Source organism: Fulmarus glacialis, unplaced genomic scaffold (genome assembly GCF_000690835.1).
Source record: "Fulmarus glacialis isolate BGI_N327 unplaced genomic scaffold, ASM69083v1 scaffold2700, whole genome shotgun sequence".
Lineage (NCBI taxonomy): Eukaryota > Metazoa > Chordata > Aves > Procellariiformes > Procellariidae > Fulmarus > Fulmarus glacialis.
In genome coordinates, this window is record NW_009185626.1 from 13840 (window position 1) to 25894 (window position 12055).

The following is a 12055-nucleotide window of genomic DNA, read 5'->3' on the forward strand; positions in this document are numbered from 1 at the left end:
CTTTTCACAAACAAATTTCAGGATTTTTATAGATCTTTATATTGCCTCTGGCCGTTACCAAGAATACATGCATAAATGTGTGTGTGTTAATAATTATTTTTCCTGTGTGTATAACTACAGTGCTTCACTGCATTACATTACGTAAAGCAGTAGTTTGCAGCTTTAGGACAAGCTTCCTGTCGCAAAAGTAGGGAGCACTGGGTTAATCTATAACTTAGTTTTCAGCTGTGTTAAAATAACCACGTGGCAATAATTTGTGGATCAGAACATTGTTCTGTTCTCAGTTTCCATCTCAACTTTATCAGACCTTGTTTGGTTATTTAATCCTTTTCAAATCTTGTTTGCTGAAAACTCCTTCCCTTATAATTGTTTTTCTGCTTCACTTCCAGCTCTGGAAACTGTCCAAGAGCTAGATCTTAATATTAAACTTGAACTGCTCTCTGATCTGTCACACTGACCAGCTCTGGGGAGATGGAAGAAACATGCCAACCTGTCTCTGGCTAATGCAGCACAGAGGAAAAAAATCCCAGTCTTTAAAAAAAAAGCAGCATGATGCAGTTCTCACAGGGGACCTGGAAATCCACAACAGTGGCATCCTATGGGTGGGGAAGAAGTAGGAGCACCATTTGATTAGATGCAGCACATTTTGCCTGCTCCTCTCTGCGGGGGGACAAACAGCTGCCTTTAGTCCTCATTCACTGCACAATTCAGGTTATGGCCTTTTTTTCCCCTCTTAACTAAAAGGAGGAAAAACTTCATAGGATCTATAGCCCTCTTGACCAAAGTTCAAAAACAAAGGCCTTTGCTCACATTTCAGCTACACTGAGGAATTGCATTTTTAACATTCAAATGTCAAGGAAGCTTAGATTGTTTGAAATACAAACTGGTGCCTTTTTTTTTTCTTTTTTTTTTTTTCATCTGGCTCAGTACTTAACCATTAAAAGTAAGTGACATTACTTTCCTCAAACTAATGTGCTTTTTTTTTAAAAAAAAAAAAGTCTTGCTGATACCTAAACTGAAGGCCAAAAGCTGAAGGCTTGCATGTTAATTGTGTATGAATGAACAGCAGAACATTGCCTGAAAGTTTATTACAGGCTCAGGTTTCATGCCCAAGGGCTCAGTTAATTTTGCATTTGTCGTTCGACTGTAGTGTCTTAAACATGTCTCCATGCAGAAAGGTTTCTAAACGAGAGCGCTGGATGCGGTAAGCAGATTTGTTACGCATCCCACTTTAAGAGCAACTCTGTACAGGTTGTATCAGTGGTCTTGGGTTTGTGTTTGTTTACTTCCGAAAGCTCATGGGTACTGTTTCTTCATCCATTGAAATGTGGACCAATTAACTTAAACAAGTGAGAGACAAACTGAACTTCCTTACATGTGTCCTTACGATTTGCCTCTGAAGTGAGGCAGTCTTGGGGTTTTGCACGCGCTTACTCAGCCCAGTTCTAAAGCGGGCAAACTGAATATCGGCTAGTGCGTCTCTGTCATGTTTTCAAGGGTGGACATTCTGAGGGTGAGCACAGAGTGTAAGGAAAAATAACTAGAATAATAATAAATTGTGTTGGAAAAATTAAACCTTACAATATCCATAGTAGCAAGTAATATCTTCTATTAGCTGTGGGAAAGACTAATTGAGATGAGACACCTTAATTCTTTAGCAACCTAAGTATTTATCAGTAAAGCTAGGGGAAGGTATGTTATTGGAATCTCCTATTTATTAGAATGTCAAATACATGCATAAACATACGATTTTAAACATTTTACACAGGGAAAGTTGCCACTAAAAGAACAGGGAAGAATTTTACTGCAAATTAGAGATTTTAATCAACATCATTCATAGTGACCCTGCAATTATCTGGACTATGAAGCAGGAAAAGTCAGTCATGTGCTTTTCACTTGGTGTTCAGTTATAAAGCACAACCCTTCTCCAGTACTGTCATAAAAACAAATTTTTGATGATGCTTCAGTTTCTAGTTAAGAAATGCTAAAATACATAAATACTGTAGAAGGCCAGAGATTATTACTTAGAAATAAAGGCCTAAAAATGTGTTAAAAGCAAAAGTTAGTGGAGAGCATAGAAATCAACATATTAATGCCTTCATAACAAAGTGGCACATGCTATATAAGGAAGGGATTTTGATCAGAATTCCAACTCAGTGAAATCTTGGTCAATACTTAATATATTTAATAGCTGGATATCAGATACCTGATGTTAAAGATGCAAGTTTCCTCCCTAATTTGAGATAATGCCTTCAGTATTTCAGCTGTACATAGGTGTTGGAGTGTCTTATGGATCATGCGTTCTTCCTTCTGCTGTAATTTTGAAGTGTCAGCTGCTTAGAAATCTTTCCTTTCCCTCTCACCTCCCCAAAATAGAAAATCAAGATCTCTGCTGCTTTTAATTATCAGAATCATCTGTAAGGGAGATGATTACAGCTGGTTTGAATTTTAAAATAAAATATTAAATTGCTATATGCAGGGTTTTTTTTGTAATGTACTTAAAATTACTCATTTGGGAGCACAACGGCGTGTTCCTATAATCCCTTTCGGTTGATGGATGTTGAAGTTTAAATTAAATTTACACTTCAAATGATCATGTTGTAGAACGTAAACCACTTAGGAGGTACGCTTTACTACTCAGAACTTCAGTTCAGCTCCCTTTGCAGCACTGTAATGTTTAAAATGTCCTTAAAGACTTTCTTTCTGATGCCTTAACTTATTTGCATTTGCTAAAATTTTGTAGCTGGTGCCTGTGTGCAGAAATTAACTGACATTAAACAATTTAAAGTGGCATGAGCTAGTATAAATCCAATGAAAATGCTGAATGTGACGATTTGTTAATTGTTAATAGATTTCAAACTGCTCTGAATTTTTCAGTGGATACTTAAGTTTCACATAACTTGTCATGTAACAATGTTTTCATTAGTTGTAATACATTGAGGAAGTGTACAAAAATCCATGGAAAATGTGAATAAATGAATGGGAGATCAGTGTCCCGCGTGTATCACTTTCACTTTGAGTGTATAACATTGTATTAATAAAATGAATTTTACCGTCAGTTGCTTGCAGGTGAGCTCCTGCCTAGAGCATCCTGCGCATGGCCTTGCTGCTGCGAAAAGGAGCAGTGTCCTACTCTGCCCCTTCCTCAAGCCGGCTTTGAAACCTGTCACATGCCGAAGAGCCAGTTCAGCAAAAGTCTGTCTTCTTGCAAGGTCAGTGAGCTGAAGCAGCTCAGGGAGGAGCTAGGGCTGCCTTCTACTGGAAAGAGAAAAGCTAGTTCTGACATGCTAAGAGAATGACTGTAGAGCTCGACCTCTGAAAATCCCTCCACGTGAATATTCAAAAGATTTAAGAGCAAAAGTAATCAGTGTTTGTGTGATGACGTACGTAGAACTTAAGTTATTTTTTAGATCTAGCCTAAAAGCACTGCCCTAAAGCCAGGCCACAAAGTGATTCTTCTCTTCGTTGGTTTGTGACAGTTTGGCAAATAGCAGAAAAGGAAAAATAAAAGAAAAAAAAGAATAAAATCAAGACAGACTTGTGACAGGTGTAGATCATCTTTCCAATGCACCATGAACTGCTGAGACCATGAGAGCGCTTGTCATCCAACTGTACTTTGTGCTATTAGCCACTACCACGCTGTTTAGCCCTACCTTAAGTCTGTTTATAGTCCTGGAGCTACCCACTTTATGCCCACAAATAGGAGCTACTTCTTGCATGAGGATACAATTAATTATCTCAACATCCCCCCATCATAACCCCCCCAATTCAATGACTGAGAAAACCAAGAGCCTATGTTCCATTTTTAAAGATGCAGTTGCTATCAGTAGAGAGCCACGTTTCTACCTAAATTGCCCAGTACTTTTTTTTTAACACCCCCCCCCACCTTCATGCACTTAGGATGTTGGCATTATTCCACATTTGGGACATCTCTTACTTCCTTCTACTTAAAAAGACAGCTAGCACTGCTTACACAGTGTCCCTAGGTTTTTGGCAGCCATAAAGAAAAGAAAGCAAAGTAACAGTTCTCAAGAGCAGAACGAACTTATTATTCATTTCAGGCTGGGGCAATCTAGAATATCTAATGCTTAATGCTTTGTTAATCCCCAAAGATTTCACCACTTGCACAACAGGAAGGGGCAAGAGTAACAGTCCAGAAGGCAGCAAGTCCTGAACATGCAGACTAAGAAAATGCAACACTCACACGGTCTGCATTAATCAGTCTGTTTCCTAATCCAGCAGGAAAAGGCCCCTCACAGCAGACTACTTACAGCAAACAAGTCATACAGATGTCAGAACTGATTCATCTGAAAACATCAAGTTATACATGAAGTATAAGCTTACTTGTATACATACTTATACATCAAGTATAAGCTAAAGTCTATGTACATGTCATCGGCTAGAAAAACAGTGAAGATGACATGTAAACTTTAACCATGACCCAAACGATGCATCGACAGACAGGTTACCTGCTGTAACCGATCTCCTGCTAAAGAAAAGCCAGATGAAGCGCAACAGCCAGCCAAGTAATTCTGAGTAACAGCCTTACATATGAGACAACATTTGAAGCTGTGAATGAGTTCAGACTCAAAGCTTGGTAAACAGCTTGCTTTGGTAAAATACTTGCTTCATAGAAAGGTCATAAGACAGACAGACAACTAAAGTTTCGGTGGAGAAGAGCAACAAACTTCTTTGGATATTCGGTAGATGACGACTGGATTAAAAACCTCTGCACAACTGCACAAGTTGCAGTATGTGACTGTGTGAGCACCCGTATCTGACTGACCTGCGTGACATACAGGAGGAGCGGCACACAAGAACCAAAGGCTACACAAGATGAGTGAAGAGGTAGAAGAAGGATGTACATTGTTTGAAGTAGTCATCGATATACTTATCCAAGTTTCTATTAGCGTAGTTATATTGCTCATTTTTTTAAGGCATCATACTCATTTAGAAATCCTTATTTGCATCTGAGCATCCTGAATAAGTATTATAATAAAAATAAATATTCATCATCATCAGTTTAGTGGGTATTACTATTGGGAACATCAGGTAGCACAGAAATGGATCATCTCTGGAAGTCTGCAGAGGCTTCAAAGATACAAATAGAATTTGCCTGCTCAGGCAGTACCACCGAGTAAAAAGTCTCTGACTTTGGTTTACTACCTTGTATCATAGATGACATAATACAGTACAAAATTTTTTGTCTAAATTAGGGTCAATGCTAGTTTTTGAGCCCTACCTGAACTGGTGGGCACTCGGGGCATTCTTCTTACCTGCAGATGGTAGTTCTGTTGACTGCAATTCCAGGGAAAACTTGCAGATGGTTTCTCCATTGTAAAAAGCAAATTCCTAACACTGAAGAGAAAACTATAGATCATGTACCAAATCTGATTACTTTGGCAGTTTATGAAATAAGTGTTTCCTTACCTTTACAATGAAGTCAGAAATGACTACTGTGAACAATCGCCTATGCTGATCTTCTGCTTCTGTGCTGGGCAGGTTAACCATGGAAGTACTTACCAGGAAACACGCAATTCAGAATTCTTGCTGGGAAGGAAACTGAATAATAACTCTTCTTGCTCCTTGATGCTACATCTATCACTCATTTTCAAAGCAAAACCTACACTTGCAGCGATGAACAGGGATGGGCGACTGGGTTCTGCCAACCTTCTTGTCCTTCAGGAGCAAAGGAATGCCTCTAGACATGGTGCAGGCTTAAGGCATTCTCTATCTGTAAGTGACATAGGGTTTTGATGAACACAGTGGTTGCATCTGAATTAAAGGTTGAGTATGAGACTTTGAAGAGTCTGTAGACTAGTAAACTGCTTTTTCTGGATTTCCTCAGCAATTATTGCGCCAGCAGCAAAAGCAGAACCATAAATGTAAACACCCTTTTATGTTGGGGAGAGATGGGAGACAGAAGAGCATGGGTTGAGTAATCACCTATTGTGAAATACTAAGTTATGAATCAGCAGAATCAACTGAATGTTGGCATAAACAGATAACAGGGAAGACATTAAAGCAGCTGGAACTAACACTTTGAGACAAAGCTTTTTTTAAATGTAAGTGGTCTCCACTGATCTGTACAGGGTGACTTGATCTTTTTGAAAATTATCAGCCAGCTTCATTCATTTCAATAGGGTTTTAAAACTTTCTTCCCATCTTCATTTAACCAATTTCTTTGCAGTGAATTCAGAACCATGCGAGTTAACTACTTGCATACTTATTATTTACAAATTTATGTCACTGCCTGAAGTTCAGCATCTTCAGCAGTGCGCTCACACCTCCACAGGCAGCAGCCGTCCCAGTCTGCTTTGTTTAATAGGATGCCTCCTCGCCCTCTCCCACCCCTCATCCATCCTATGCTCGCATAAGGATGTTTTAAGGAAAGATCATTCTTTTTGTGTAGGTGCCATAGGGTATACATTGCATGCAGGTACAATGACAGCTATGTGGTTGGCCAATTTTAGCTTCTGAAGTGGAAGTGCAGTAGAGGGAAGAAGTCCACGCTCCTCACACATAAGTATATCCAATTTATGCACGCAAACACTTCTGTCTTGTCTGAACAAGAAAATGGATCATCTACCTTGGCTTTCACCACCATCTCAATCAACATTAACCCTACTAGGAAAAGCCAACTAGCTTGACTTGGGGAAGAGTTTTCTGGCTTAACCAATCATAAATGACTTGCTTCCCATGACGAGATCACTAGATCCCACCCTTACTCCTGTGAGGAATCAAGCTGGGGACAGAACTTGAATTAACTCATATTTTCCTTGATGTTTTTTAATACATTTTCTTTACTGAGTAGCATCTGCTACTGCCAGATTCTCATCTACACTGTTAATGGAAAATCGGACCCACAGTCTTCCTGCATTTCACTCCTTTGCTTTCTGCAAACTTTTAATTACAAGTTTCAGGAACAACATTTCTGACAGGAATACACAAGTAACTATTTGCTAGCAAAGATGCCTATTTTTTCTTCAATCTCCAAAGTGTGATTTTACATTGTAAAAATCAGACCTTGATGATAAACTTGCGTGTAAAGCAATATTATGGTATTTCTCGGGAGCATCTCTCCAGATGAGGACAGGCAAGACACAAAACACTCCAGGACAAAAGGACATGAGTTAACTTGGCTCCCCAAAGCAGGGACACTATTGAACAAGATATACTGCCACACCGTTAAAACAATTTTTTCTTTTAGCATATTCATGAAATTAATTCCTTAAAGTTGTGAAAGCTTTTCAAAGATGTATGTGGCAGTCTTCTGTCCCACCAGCATTCGGATTAAAAAACAAAACCAAAACAAGCACACCTTTTCCTATTACTAACTGATGTTGAAAGACTAACTAAACAGGTGAGGTTTGTGACCATGATTTCTAAGTGTCCTGGTTTCAGCTGGGATAGAGTTAATTTTCTTCCTAGTAGCTGCTATAGTGCTGTGGTTTGGATTTAGGATGAGAATAATGTTGATAACACACTGATGTTTCAGTTGTTGCTAAGTAGTGCTTACGCTAAGTCAAGTACTTTCCAGCTTCCCGTGCTCTGCCAGGTGCACAAGAAGCTGGGAAGGAGCACAGCCAGGACAGCTGACCCAAACTGGCCAAAGGGATATTCCATACCATATGACATTATGCTTACTACATAAACTGGGAGGAGTTGGCTGGGGGCAGCAATCGCTGCTCGGGGACTGGCTGGGCAGCAGGTGGTGAGCGGTTGCATCACTTGTTTTTCCTGGGTTTTGTTCTTCTCTCTCTCTCTTGTTGTTTTCCTTTTCATTACAATTTATTATTATTTTATTTTAATTTTTTTTCCAATGATTACGCTGTTCTTATCTCAACCCACGAGTTCTCTTACTTTTGTTCTTCAGATTCTCTCCCTCATCCCACCAGGGGCGTAAGGGTGAGCAAGTGGCTGTGCAGTGCTTGGTTGCCGACTGGGGTTAAACCACGACAGTAAGCTTCTGCTGCTCTTTGCCTTTTGTACTGTTTTAAATAATACTTTCTCCGCTAAGGCTGCTTTCAAAAGCTTTCAATTTAAAGGAAAAATCACACTGCTTCTAAGCCATATTTTAGTATTTCCCAACCAGTTAAGATTCCTGTGTAGTTGCATGCACGCACAGAACAACACTGCCAACCATCTGCTCAAATATCCATATAAAGAACTAAAACATCCTGTTCTCCTTCCTAAGCTCTGTTTTTTAATTTTGCCTAACATGCCACACATCTCCCAGCTATCAGGCACAGCTTAGCAGAGATGCTTCACCACACACGGGTTTGTAAAACAGTCCTGGTCTGGGATTCTTCGAAATGAAATCATCAGCAAGTCACCTCCTATCTATAGTTGGTAACATTTGTTTGATTTGTTTTGATGAGTTTCATTTTAATTAATTTAGATAGAAAAATCCCCCAAAGAAGCCTACTGTGAAGTGTTAGTCACAAAAATCAGGTGGAGAGGGAGGATGAAGTGTCTTGCACTTCTTTAAACCAAAACCAATTCAATGTTGGTACGCACAATTTAAGCCAGTATAAGCAGTTGAGAGCTAACGGGCAATCTCATTTTTACAACATTGCACACACCCATATTGAAGTTTCTCTTGAATTTATCAGGAAGAAATTATTACAGCCATCAGCCTCTCAATATTATACACTGCACAAACCTAAATGTTAATGACTACATAATTAAGTTTAAAACAAAACACAGATCAGTTTAGAAGGGTTGTTTTGGGGTTTGGGTTTTTTTTTAATGCTAGAATTTAAAGAAAAAACAAAAAGCCTTTTAAACAAATTCAGGAGTACATTGACTTTTACCTTCTTCCCCCTTATACAGTGTCAAGTTGTCAGCGGCTGATTATTGAAAGATTCAGCAAGCAAAGTCAGAAGCTGAGCTTCGCTCAAAGTGGAACAAGAACGAAGAGTAAAGAGGCTACTTCACCTCATGAGTGCCTATTTGGCAATGCTTACCATGAGTGCTAGAGCGCGTTATTCCGCCATTTATGCTTGCCACCAGTAAGGAATACATTCAAACTAGAACACCACTAGGGACAGTGGAGAGAAAACACTATTAACAAAATTCATGGTTGTTTAAGAGGTCTGTTTATTGGCTGCAGGGTCCAACACTTTCTGCACTGCTGCCATACGCAAAATCAGCTCCATTTTTGGTGCACAAAGGTTCTCCTTGCTCTTTGTTCAAAGGGCTCAGTACAGCACCAGCATGATTTTCAACCCATCATCTTTTAATCAACACTGATGATCAATGAGGCAGAAAAACCCCAAACCATGCAACATGTGTTAGTCTGATAAAATTAGGCTGAGAATATTTATATATTTACACAGAGAACGTTCAACATTGTAACCTGCTTGCAACCTTGTATTATCTTGACCAAGCATCCAAACAGCTACATTCTGGTGTAAAATACTCTTTCGTTTAAGGTTTGGTGTAAAAGCTACTTATTTCACAATGCCTTTAACTGGATTCTATCGCACCTATTTTTGACACAGAATTTCTACACACCAGCGCCACACACTTTCAGTCATACCTCACAAAACAAGATAAGGCATTTGCAGATATCTGACTGCTGTGATCACAAGAAATCCATTTTTCCAGAGCTTTCAGCCACGACCTTAGGAGACCATGACAGTCTTTCAAACATGAAGGGCGAGTCCGTAGGAGACAGCCAGTTCTTCCAAGAACTATAAACTTGTCATTTCTTGACGCTGCTACACACAACACAGATAGAATTTAAGACTACTTTATTCATTTCCTAAATATAAATTTGTTCTTAAACCCCACTGGATAACAACAGGGCTTAGGCACTTCTTAAGATTTTATCTTATATCTATCTTTAATAAGGGGAAGCTTTAGACTACAAAATACAGGACAAGCAATCATCTGGAAAGGGAAAAATTAATGATTGGCTAGAAGCAGGTCAATAGTCTAATAGCATAGACTATTTATGTGGACTTCACATCCATACAGAACCTCAGTGACCAGATGGGATTCTGTACATGAGGGTCTGCTGGAAGAAATCTGTCTGCAGAGCCAAGGACTTCACTATTTAAATTAAAACTTGGTGTAAGAATATACTTTGGGAAAAACATTTTACTGTGAAAAGCCACCCGTGCAAACAATTCTCTTTTCAGGAAAGCACACCATGCCCAGAAATGGAAAACTGAGTAACAGCGATCCAGAGCCCAACACGCTCAAGCCTTGTAAACAATGAAGACCAGGAGAATAAAAAGAGAAGGAACATGAACCCACACAAACTGGATTAGCCGAGACAGCTAAAAGATTTGTGGCGTTTCTAAAAATGGCTTCTTCTTTTACAAAGAGAATTGGAACCCACCCTGTGCTGGCTGGCAATAAGAGAACGCGATTTCACATACGCGGTGGTCTCTAAGGCAGAGCAATAATCCGCTAATACAAAATAATTGATTTAAGAGCTTTCTTAAACAAAGGCTTTTTACTTGTTAACTTGATAGCAGTGAAAACCCTGTTACGGGTGAAAAGATTTACATCCTTGCATTTGACATCTATCAATATACATCATCTACGGAGTGTTCAAGTGGTAAGCCTTGATCTCCAGGGGGAGTGAACGGGCAGAAGGATGGAAGAAGTTAACTGAATAATGAGGTATGGTGGGGTTCTGTAAATAAATAAAGCTGTTCTGCAAAGCTTCCCAAATTTGTTACCTGTGCTGCATTCTCAAGCATCAACTAACTAATGAAAACCACTGTGCTCCAACAGTTAAGACATCAACAGCCATACAGCCTTTATGGCATGCAGAACACGCCAGTTCATTCCTCAGCAATTACTTAAATGGCCCACAGATGCTCAAAATGGTTTACTGCTTAGGAGCTACAGAATTAAAAACCCCTCCAAATTAAAAGGGTGAGAGATTCCTATTAACATTCCTTTTTCTTTTTTGGTATAGTGCTATAGCATGCCAAGGGCCCAGCTGTGCCATCTTGACCCAAGCAAAACTTTGATCATCTTCCCTGTCAATCTGTCTATGTGAGGACCATAAATTATAATTGTCAGGGTTTGTTTAAAAGCAGAACAAAACGTGGAATTTGTTTTCCCCCACTTGATAACAGAAAGTGGGAACGAGGGGCTATACATAAGAAGTCTGAGTCACTTGTTTAGAGAAGGAATAACTGCGGATCGGGCACATCTACTTGTTTCTGAAAAGCACTATTGACATTCCGTAGACTTTTTGACCTCTGTTTTCTACATTTCCATATGGGCATACCTGTAGCCCTTTTCTACTAAAAGAGGTGAGTCTTCAATGTACCTACAGCATATCCACTAGCAAGATACAAGAAATAAATTGACTTTTTTTAGGACATTTACATTGCAGCCCTTCAAAACCTAGACATCAAAATCCACCCATGTACATGTAACAAAGCAGACGATACCTCCTGCATAATAGATGTGGGATCTGAACTGTACTTTCTGTAATGTTGCTTTTATAACTTACGTACTAGTTTAGAATCATTCTTCATTTGCTCCGAAATCTTACACAGCAAGATTTGCCCAGTCTTTCAGATCACATGGAATTAAGCTACCTAAACGTAATACACGATACTAAGACAGCATTACAAATTACTGTTGACTGAGAAGTATTCAGGCACCTACCACTCGGGTTCCAATCTGGATACATTTCCCTTTCACGTGTGTTATTCCTCTGGCTGTTGGACTGGAAGGTATCAACTGTCACTAGTACTACAAATATTAACGCTCTCTCTCTTCCCTCCCCAATGAATATTTAAAGGAAAACTGAGCACCGATTTGGCCAGCCCAGCAGTATGAAAGTGCAAAATAAGGAGCATCTTGACAGGCTTCAGAGCAGGACCGGTCTTCTAGCTGAAGAATGGTTTAATTCTCGGCATGGGGAGAATATTTGTACCGACTGACATTAGGCACACTACCTAGGGATCTCAGGTAAGCACCTAGGCTGCCTAGGAAGTTCCTTGAGAGGGCACTTCAGCTGCTGCTTTAGGACTCCACCTCTCCCCCCGGCTCAGGAAGAAAGCCTAGGCACCCAAGT